Below are 10158 nucleotides of genomic sequence, written 5' to 3'. Positions count from 1 at the left end.
ATGCACAAGCCGAGGAGGGGCAGAGAGAGGGAGAGAGAGAAAATCCCAAGCAGGCTCCACACTCCGTGCAGAGTCCGACACGGGGCTTGGTCCCACAACCGCGAGATCACGAGCTGAGCCACAATTAAGAGTCAGACGCTTAACCAACTGAGTCACCCAGGCGCCCCCTGAGAATTTCTAATCCTAAGAATTAGAAAAACACCACCACCATAAAGCACACTTCAAAGGCACATCTGTTTTCATCATGAAATTCATGTATATGTGTGTTGGTGAGAAGAGTCTGGTAGGTGATGAAAGAATCTGAAAATACTTATATTCACACTGAGACTGAAACAGTGATTCCGTGGGCCTATGCTGGTCAGAAGAGGAATCTCTTACCTCCTTTCTTACTGTTTGGACTGCTGTAACAAAAATATCATAAACTGACTGGCTTATAAATATACATTATTTTTCACAGTTCTGGAGGCTCAGAAATCCAAGATCACTGGCACCAGCAGATTCAGTGTCTGTTGAGAGTCCCCTTCCTCATTTATGGCTGTCTTCACATTGGAACCTCCCATGGCAGAAAGGACAAGGGGTCACTCTGGGGAGTCTTTTATAAGGGCACTAAATACATTCATGAGGGCCTCATCACCTCTCAAAGACCTCATCTCCGAGTATCTTTGTCACTTTGTAGGGTAGGATTTCAACATTAAGAATGTTCAAGGGACACAAGCAGAAAAAAATCTCTAGTGCAGTCCTTCCTTTTCTCCATGATGCACATGTTTAATTACTAGTGTAGCCTAGAGATTCTCAAACTGCAGTGGACTTAAGAATCCCCAGGGGTGCTCCTTGAAATGCTGATTCTTGGCCTTAGACAAACTGAGCTAGAACCATCTTAAGTTATTCTGATGGAGATGATTCACGATCTTCACTCAGAAGAACACTGGTATGTGGTCCAATTTAAGAAATGACCTACAGGCGCTTAGACGACTCCATTAACTAAGCCTCCAACTTCGGCTGGTGTCATGACCTCCTGGCTTGTGAGTTTGAGCCCCACACGGAGCTGTGTGCTGACAGCTCGGAGCCTGGAGCCTGCTTCGGGTTCTATGTCTCCCCCTTCTGCCCCTCCCCCGCTGGTGCTCTGTCTCTCTTTCAAAAATCAAAAAAACCAACCAAACACACATGAAAAGAATTGACCTTGAGAGTCAGCAAGTAAGCCCTGTAGGTTTTTCACGGAGATGCGCTCATATTTTTGAACTCTGTGCTGGTTCATTTCAATCATACCTACTGTAGACATTCACTTATTAACAAATGTTGGAATAAGAGCTACTGTATGCCAGGAACTGTTTTAGGTGTCTACCAGTTGAAACTTTTTCTTATTCATTTAAAAAATTTTACTATTTTTTTTTAATTTTAAGTTTATTTATTTTTGAGAGACAGAGGACACAAACGGGGAGGGGCAGAGAGAGAGGGAGAGAGAGAAACCCAAGCAGGCCGGGGGCCCAATGTGGGGCTCAAACGCACAAACGGTGAGATCATGACCTGAGCCAAAATCAAGAGTTGGACATTTAACTGACTGATCCACTCAGGTGCCCCGAACCTTTTGATTTTTTAAAGATGTTTTTTATAATGCTATATACAGTCTACTTTATTCTTTGAGGCTGTATTGCATGGAGAGTGCTGTATAACCTAAGGCACAGAGAAGAGAGACAATGGCCCCTTGTTCTTATCCTTCTGATAATTACCTTTGCAAAATATAGGGCATGCACTGAGCCTCCATGGCTTTATAATTTTGCCAAAAATAGAAATACAAATATGCCATGAAATATGTAAGAAAAGACAATTGTTTACCAGCACTGGGTTGGTTGGGGGGAGGTTGTGAAGCAGAGGATACACAATACAAAAGAAAATGACATACCTTTCTGTTGTTTTGAGAAGGCATCCAAATTGGGAAACCTAAACTTCTCTTCCTCCCCTCTTAATGACTGGGAACCAGATCGAAGGAATAGAACAACATACATATTTAAGGAAATGAAATAATATGCCTTATTGCCTTAAGATACCAAATGATTGCTGCTTTCTCACAATATTACCTCGTCATAGTCTTGGGTCACATGTAGGAAAAAAATAAGGTCCTGTAGCAAATTATGGTCACCATTGGGAAATCCATTTGCTCTGGTGTTCTTCACCAACAGAATGAGAGGTTCACAATGTTGACAGGTCTGGTATAAGACCTAAAATGAAGGTCCTATATTATGGACCACCTTGCCATCTGGTAAAATTGGGGGAGGGGGCTTGACTGTCCTAGTGGACCTCATGGATAAGGTCCCCAGCCAAATAACCATCCTTATCAAGGAAACCAGAGGCAGTTCTTGCTTATCTGGAAGGAATGGGTTTCAGTCATCTGTCAACTGGCAGAATTATTCAAACAAGCCACCGAGGGAACCAGGTGCCATCCCACTCTCTCAACACTACGAAGTCTGCCTGCCACAGCCTTTAGCTACTCATTCTGTTCCTGTGTGGTCCCGCATGACATCAGTGTCCTCCTCTAGGCCGTGAGTATATGTGACTCACGATTCTTCTGCGGGTCTCATCTGTCCAGTATCCATGTCCTATGTTTGGCCATCCCTATAACCCTAGGGCGTAGGAGGTAAATTAAAACATGTTTCATTCACTGACTAGGATCTTTGTTAAAACAAAACAAACCTCTATACGTCTAAATAAAATATGCCTGGGAGTAATTTTAGAAGGCATTGGAACTCAAGTCTTTTTTCACCAACAACAAGACCAAGGTCAAAAAAAGTGACCAACTCGGATACTTTCTTTTCATCATAGACTGTCCTTGTGATAGATCGGCAGTAAGAACAGAACTGGCCAATTATACAGTGTCTGCAAGGGCCAGAGGTTATCATGGCCACAGCGAGCCCAGAAATTAGTCAATATGGGATAAAGGAGGGAGACATCATTTCTCAGGAAGCAAGCTAAGCAAATACAAGAAACAAGCCTCCCCAAATTTATGTGTAGGTTAGGAGTATGATTCATAGCTGTTGCTTCCTTCACCACACATAAGAGCTAAGCTCCCAAGGGGCGGGCAGCACAGCAGACATCAGGGCTCCAGAAGAAGGTGTGAGTGGGAAAGAAGGGAAGAGGGAGGGGGTGTGTCACTGAGTCAGTGTTCTGACCCAACTGCACATGCCCAGTAGGAGCACAGGGGCTCTTCGTGATTTCTGCCCAGGGATGGTTTCCACCCGTAAGTGACTGGTGGCAAAGCAATGAAGGTCCACTCAGGCTTATGTTATATGAAGAATGGCCTGGGGCGCCTGGGTGGCTCCTGTGGTTAAGCGTCCAACTCTTGATTTTGGCTCGGGTCATGATCTTATGGTTTGTAGGCTCAAGTCCTATGTCGGGCTCCGTGCTGACAGTGTGGAGCCTGCTTGGGATTCTCTCTCTCCCTCTCTCTCTCTGCCCTTCCCCCCCCCCCCCCGTCTCTCTCAAAATAAATAAACTTAAAAAAAAAAGAAAAAGGATGGCCTGGGAGGTGAGGCCAGCAAGAACGGGAAAGCGGCCTTGGACCTACCAAAGGCAGCGCTGTGGCTGAGGGGCTTCCTCTGCTCATGTTTGCGAGAGAGCTCCTTCACAGTGCCCCCCTGGAGTGGACCATGAAGGCTGGTGTGCACATCATCAAATGCAGCGGGGTGTTCTATTATCAAAGTAGCTACCACTTATTAGCTACTGTGTGCCAGGCCCTGCTACCTTATCTCCTTTAATCTGCTAACCACTCTTTTGAGATAGGTACTATCCCACATTTTATCCATGAGGAAACCGCAGTTAAGTAATTTCTTCAGTGTTGCACAGCTAACAAGAGGTGGAGTCTAGATTCAAACCCGGAGCCACGGTTCTTCATAGCAACCAGGATGCGTCTGGGCATTTCTGGGGAGAAGGAACTAGAGAGATGGAGTGGCTCTCTAGGACAATCATCTCCAAGTACAAGGTTAACAAAGAGACATGGCTTTACTACAGACACAATTTTGCATTAGAGAAAGAAATCAACCAGGTGTCCCATAAGCATAAACCATTAGGGCCTAGTTGGAATACAGATGGATCTACGTAGGAAGTGACAAGCCAGTTAAGACGGAATAGATGCATAACCACGCTGTGTATTTTGATGCCATTTTCTAAACAGCTTGCAACTTATTGTACCAATTTATCAGAGTAGTGCTTTGTGTTGCGTATAAAGCACAATTCAAAACATGCGTGCTCTGGCATCGATCAGCAACCCGGGCCGCGTTGGTTGCGTGTTTATTTCTCCTTTCCTTACGTAAGCATGTTTACATAACATCAATACCCAGAGCAGCAGCCAGATGATGTTATGCTAACTGATGGGAACAGAAAAGTACTGCAGAGCTCAGCACTTTAGGACAGCGCTGCCTTCCGATGGTATCTAGTAATGAGAAACTCTCCACCTGGAGAACATACCTCCTGGAGATGTGCACTCAGTTCATTTACTTTTACTGCCTCTCTTGTAAAAGAGAGCCTGTCTTTAATTCCCATTGATTAGTTAGGGTTTGATTTAAACCACGATAAAATCCCCTGGAGCTTAAAAGAACTGACCTGGCTGAATATGTGGTGACCTTCGTGAAGATCTCTTATAAAAATTCATTGCGATGACATATTTTAGACATAATGATTTATAAGGGCATTTACAGAGCTTACTGGCGGGTCTGAAGGATTCCCTTGTCAAGTATGTAATCTGAGCTACATGCCTGATAATTGTGTTAGTTCCGAAAAGTATTTACATGGCCATGAAATCACTGTTTTTGGGGACACTCTCTTCCAACCAGATTAGGTTAGTTCCCCTCACTCCCTCACCACTTACTTTAATTAGTATTTATGCACACTATATAAATATATAATTGTTTGTACATATCTGCTCTATGGCCTCTAATTTGCTTTGATCCCTTTTTATTACATTGAAAAAAAATTTTTTCGGATGCATTTATGTCTCCCTCCTCTCCAAGTCTCAAAAGTCCTAGTTGAATATTCTGAGCATTGTGGACGCACACTACAGGATTTCGTCTGGCAGTACGAGTTCCAAAGCAATCAACGATCTCGCAGCTTTGCAAGCCTCTCATAGGAATCGAACCAAACTGACTCTTCCCAGATACAAGTGATCTCTTGGGTAGTTTCTTGTCTTAGAGTAAAAACACTTCCAATTACTTGTTTATGTAATCAAATGGCCACATGCTCCTCGGAGAACCCACATTAGAAGGAAATTCAGCATCTAAACAAGGATTCATTTGTAAAAGATCTTCCTGCATCTACAGGCCAAAGATAGTTTAAATGTATATGCTGCTTCTATGTTATTTACCTACTAATGTACCTAGTTTCCTATTTACATTATTTTTCTCAGCCTTTTTGCTCAGAGCTATCTGTGACATTTGATTTTCCCAGTCTATCCCTATAAATATTCCTAGAGCTCTTTTGTATGCATTGGTTACCTGACAGGTGTTTCTTAGTTAAGAAAATCAGATATATAGGGGGCGCCTGGGTGGCTCGGTTGGCTTAGCATCCAACTCTTGATTAAGGCTCAGGTCATGATCTCAAGGTTGTAAGATCAAACCCCACATTGCACTCTGTGCTGACAGCATGGAGCCTGCTTGGAATTTTTTGTCTCTCCCTTCTCTCTGCCCCTCCCCCTCTCGCTCTCTCTCAAAAATAAACATTAAAAAAAAAAAAGAATTTGACTAAAAAAAAACCCAAAAAATAAAATCAGGTATATTAAAGTCTGAACTTCTCTAATGGTTAAATTGGGAGGGATTTTTTTTTTTTTACATTACAAAGGATTTTTCTCTTTACTAAAGGGACCAGGTATTGAGCCCATCTGTGAGATAGAAAGAGTTCTCCGAATGACAACACGACAATGTGAAAGTACTTACTGCCACTGAACCGTGCACTTAAAAGTGACTGAGATGGTCATTTTCGGTGTATTGCACCACAATTAAAAAATATATATTATGGAGTTACGGCGTGCTTGCATGGTACTAAATGCCATGGCCATGGCATTGAGTTCTCTTCACTGACCACGTGGCCCTTCTGCTCTAGTGGGATTGTCTAGTGCACTGACCAAGTAATGCAACAAATGTGGCCTTGTGCTCTGAAACATACATTGCTACAATCAAATATCTAGCAGTGGAGACCTAATTTACACACAGGGGCTCAGAGGAGGCCTGACATCAGGAGGGACATTAACATGAGATGTGTGTAGCCATCGGAAGCGTGCAGGGAAGGGCTGCACCATCAAGGGATTGGCGTGGGCAAAGGATCTAAGGTGGGAAAGAATTCAGTGTATTTGAGCAACTGACAAAAGGCCAGTGTGGCTGAAGAAATGCAGGGGTGGAGAAAAATGTGAAATGATAAGAAATTGGAAAGGAGTCAGAATCCAGATCTTGCAGGTAAGAGGGATTTGGAGTTTATTCCAAGTGAAAGGAAAGCCACCAAAAGGTTTTAAGTTGGGGACTGATGTGATCTTATTTATAGAAAACAACAACAACAACAAAAAAAAACCAATCCCGACTGTAGTAAAGATAATGCGTCAAAGAGGGAAAGTAGAAACAATAAATGAGGAACTATTTGAGTCTAAAAATATAATTTGCCTTTATTTATTTATTTATCTATTTATTTTTAAAGTTTATTTATTTATTTTGAGAGAGAGTGTGAACAAGGAGGGGCAGAGAGAGAGAGAGGGAAAGAGAGAATCCCAAGCAGGCTCTACGCTGTCAGAGTGGAGCCCGATGTGGGGCTCGATCTCATGAACTGTGAGATCATGACCTGAGCCAAAACCAGGAGTCAGATCCTTAACCGACTGAACCACCCAAGTGCCCCTAAATTGTCCTTTATTTTTATTTTATTTTATTTTATTTTATTTTATTTTATTTTATTTTTTTAACGTTTATTTATTTTTGAGACAGGGAGAGACAGAGCATAAACGGGGGAGGGTCAGAGAGAGAAGGAGACACAGAATCTGAAACAGGCTCCAGGCTCTGAGCTGTCAGCACAGAGCCCGACGCGGGGCTCAAACTCACGGACCGCGAGATCATGACCTGAGCCGAAGTCGGACGCTTAACCGACTGAGCCACCCAGGCGCCCCCTAAATTGTCCTTTAAAACACAAAGGGCATTAAATGTTTCAGGTAAAATAAATGCAATGTACATCCACTGATAATTGTTTCACTATATGCATCTGATTTTTTTTCTTGCTTTTTCTATTCTGCTACTCTTTAACTTGCTTTCTCTTGTATTTTTCCTGAATTTTTAGGGGATGTTTTTTGACCAAAGAGGTCATTTATGGTAAAGCTATAACCTATAGGCCGTCTAACATGACTCATAGGTAATGTGTCACTATTGTGGTTATTTAATTATCATGGTAAGAACACTCTAAACAATATTTCACTGGCTCAAAACATGTTCTAAAGTACTGATTCTTGTCTTACCATCCGAGGTCAATGTTGTCTTCCCTTTCATCTTATTTGAAACATCCAATTCTTCCCTGGCTGATGAGCATCAAATTGGAGGTTCGTGAAGAAACAGCACGTCTCTGGAACAGGCCACGTACTCCAAGAGGTGTCCGCTTCAATACTAAAAACAAACAAACAAAAAAACAAACAAATAAATAAAAATTTAATACCGGAATCACCAAAACCAAGGCCTGGTGGAAAACACACATGGAATGAGGACCGAACTCCCATGACCAATAGTGAAAATGAAGGTGCATTGAGAAGATGCAGGTGGCACTGTTTCCCTCACTCCCTCTTCAGTCTTCACTTCAAAGAGCAAAAATCACCTAAAGTATAAGAAAATACCTCATGATGGAACAGGACTCAAAACCCGCAGGCTGTACACAGCAGAAAACAGGACTTGTGTCCCTATCCGCAGCCTTGTGGTGTGGCAGGTAGCCTACGCACTGTCATCCTACCTACGGGAGTCCCACCCTCTTCTCCAAGCCTATGTCTCTCCAGATCCAGCCACTCACAGGAAATAACTGCGATGGGAAGGAAGAGAAGGAGGAGAATGTATATTGGTTTAAGTATGTTCACTGCTGAAACAAATAAACGCTGACATTTCAGTTGATACAGTAGAGCTTTTCCCTCCCTCGCAAAGTAGTCAAAATTGAGTTGCAAGATGGTGATGAGGAGGTGAGGCAAGGTCTGTGCACAGCGATTCAGGGATCCAAGGTGCCACAGGCTCTGCCTTCTGAAATATGTGGCTTCTTGAGGAGAAAGGTAGGGGGAATGGGAAGCAGTTCAGAGGGTGTAAAGTGAACAGTTATACAAGATGTATAAATTCTAGGGCTCCATCGTACAGCCTCGAGTCAACAATGTGGTATTGTGCACCTTGAAATGTATTAAGAGGGTAGATCTCACGTGAAGTGTTTTGTTTTGTTTTTAAAGTTTATTTACTTATTTTCAGAGGGAGAAAGAGAGCGGGGGAAGGGCATAGAGAGAGACAGAGAGAATCCCAAGCAGGCTCCAGACCAGCTATGCAGAGCCCCACATGGGGCTTGAACTCATGAACCGTGAGTCACGACCTGGGCTGAAACCAAGAGTTGGACGCTTAACCGACTGAGCCACCCAGGCACCCCACATGTGAAGTGTTCTTATCACACACACACACACACACACACACACACACACAAACACACAAGCAAAAGGACACATGGAAACCTTCTGAGGTGATGGATATGCTTTGGGATTTTTTTTGAAGGATATGTTTATTATATATTGTGTTGGTATCACAGATGTGTGTGTAAGCCCATGCTTATCAAATTGTACACATCCATCATAGGCAGTCTTTTGAATATCAATTATACCTCAATAAAAACATGTGGCTTCTATTGTTTCCCAACAGCCAGTGAGCAGATGTGGGAAGGGAGAGTGGGCTGCACAGGGAAGCTGTTGCTCGGTCAGACCTAGGAGCACTAGACATCACTTCCACTCATTCCTCTGGCTAGAATCCAAACTGCAAGGGAACTGAGATAGGTAGACTGGCCTGTGTCCAGGGAGAAGAGGAGACCGGCCACCTCCGTCACTTTGAGAAGGCTATGGTTCTTGTGCATAAAGAGCTCAAAGGGTAGGAGCAGAAAGTGCAACCCTGGAAACTGTTTTATGTAGTCATTTTCTCACACAGAGAATGAGAAATTGGGGATGGAAAAAATAATTTTTTATTTTGCAGTAGATGAATAGCAGTTAGAAATCTGAAATAGCTATCAACTTATCTCCCCTAATAATCTAAGCAGGGAATTCATTCATTATCTACATTCAGGGTCAGGGAACAACAGCGATTCATCTATGGTATGTTTCTATTGGCAAACACTGAATGAGTCTCTACTGTTACAAGTAAAGTCAAAAACTAAATGGGGCTTATAAAAATTTTTCCTGCAAAAAATGAAAGGAAGGGCACCCCAGTGGCTCAGTCGGTTAAGCCTCTGACCTCGACCCAGGTTATGATCTTACAGTTTATGAGTTTGAGCCCTACATCGGGCTCTGTGCTGACAGTTCAGAGCCTGGAGCCTGCTTTGGATTCTGTGCCTCCTTCTCTCTCTGCCCCTCCCCCACCCGTGCTCTCTCTCTCTCTCTCTCTGTCTGTCTCTCAAAAATGAACAAATGTTAAAAAAAAAAAAGAAGAAAAGAAAAAAAATGAAAGGAAATATCACAGGAAGACAAATGAAAGACAAACTTCTGAACACGATTTATTATAGAAACTAGGAGTAAAACACCCTTAGTTGCATGAGAGACAGCAAAGCTTCTAGGAAATGAAAGTTGTGGAAGAAATAAATAGCCCAAGATGAGAGAACTGTAACATAGAGGAAAGGGGGAGAGGGTCATTAATGGCACAGGGAAGGACTGAAAGGGCACTAAGAACGCAACAGGAAAATGAAAATCATCTTTGGAAGTGCGGAGGGCACAACTGGAGTGGAAGACAATGAATTAGGCCCATGGAAACACACTTGCATTATCACAGAATAAAAATAAGGTGGATAGATGTGAAAAGATGTCAAGAAAGAGAACTGAGCTCGTCACGCAGGTGAGTTGGTTTTGGAAAAAAGGCCTGAAAAAAATACTTGTCGAAGGCGATTGCATAGCTGTAAGTGGCGATTAAGAGCCATTTAATTCCAGGTAAA

Source organism: Prionailurus viverrinus, chromosome B1 (genome assembly GCF_022837055.1).
Source record: "Prionailurus viverrinus isolate Anna chromosome B1, UM_Priviv_1.0, whole genome shotgun sequence".
NCBI lineage: Eukaryota > Metazoa > Chordata > Mammalia > Carnivora > Felidae > Prionailurus > Prionailurus viverrinus.
The sequence above is the reverse complement of the archived record's forward strand: the minus strand, read 5'-3'. Positions refer to the sequence as shown.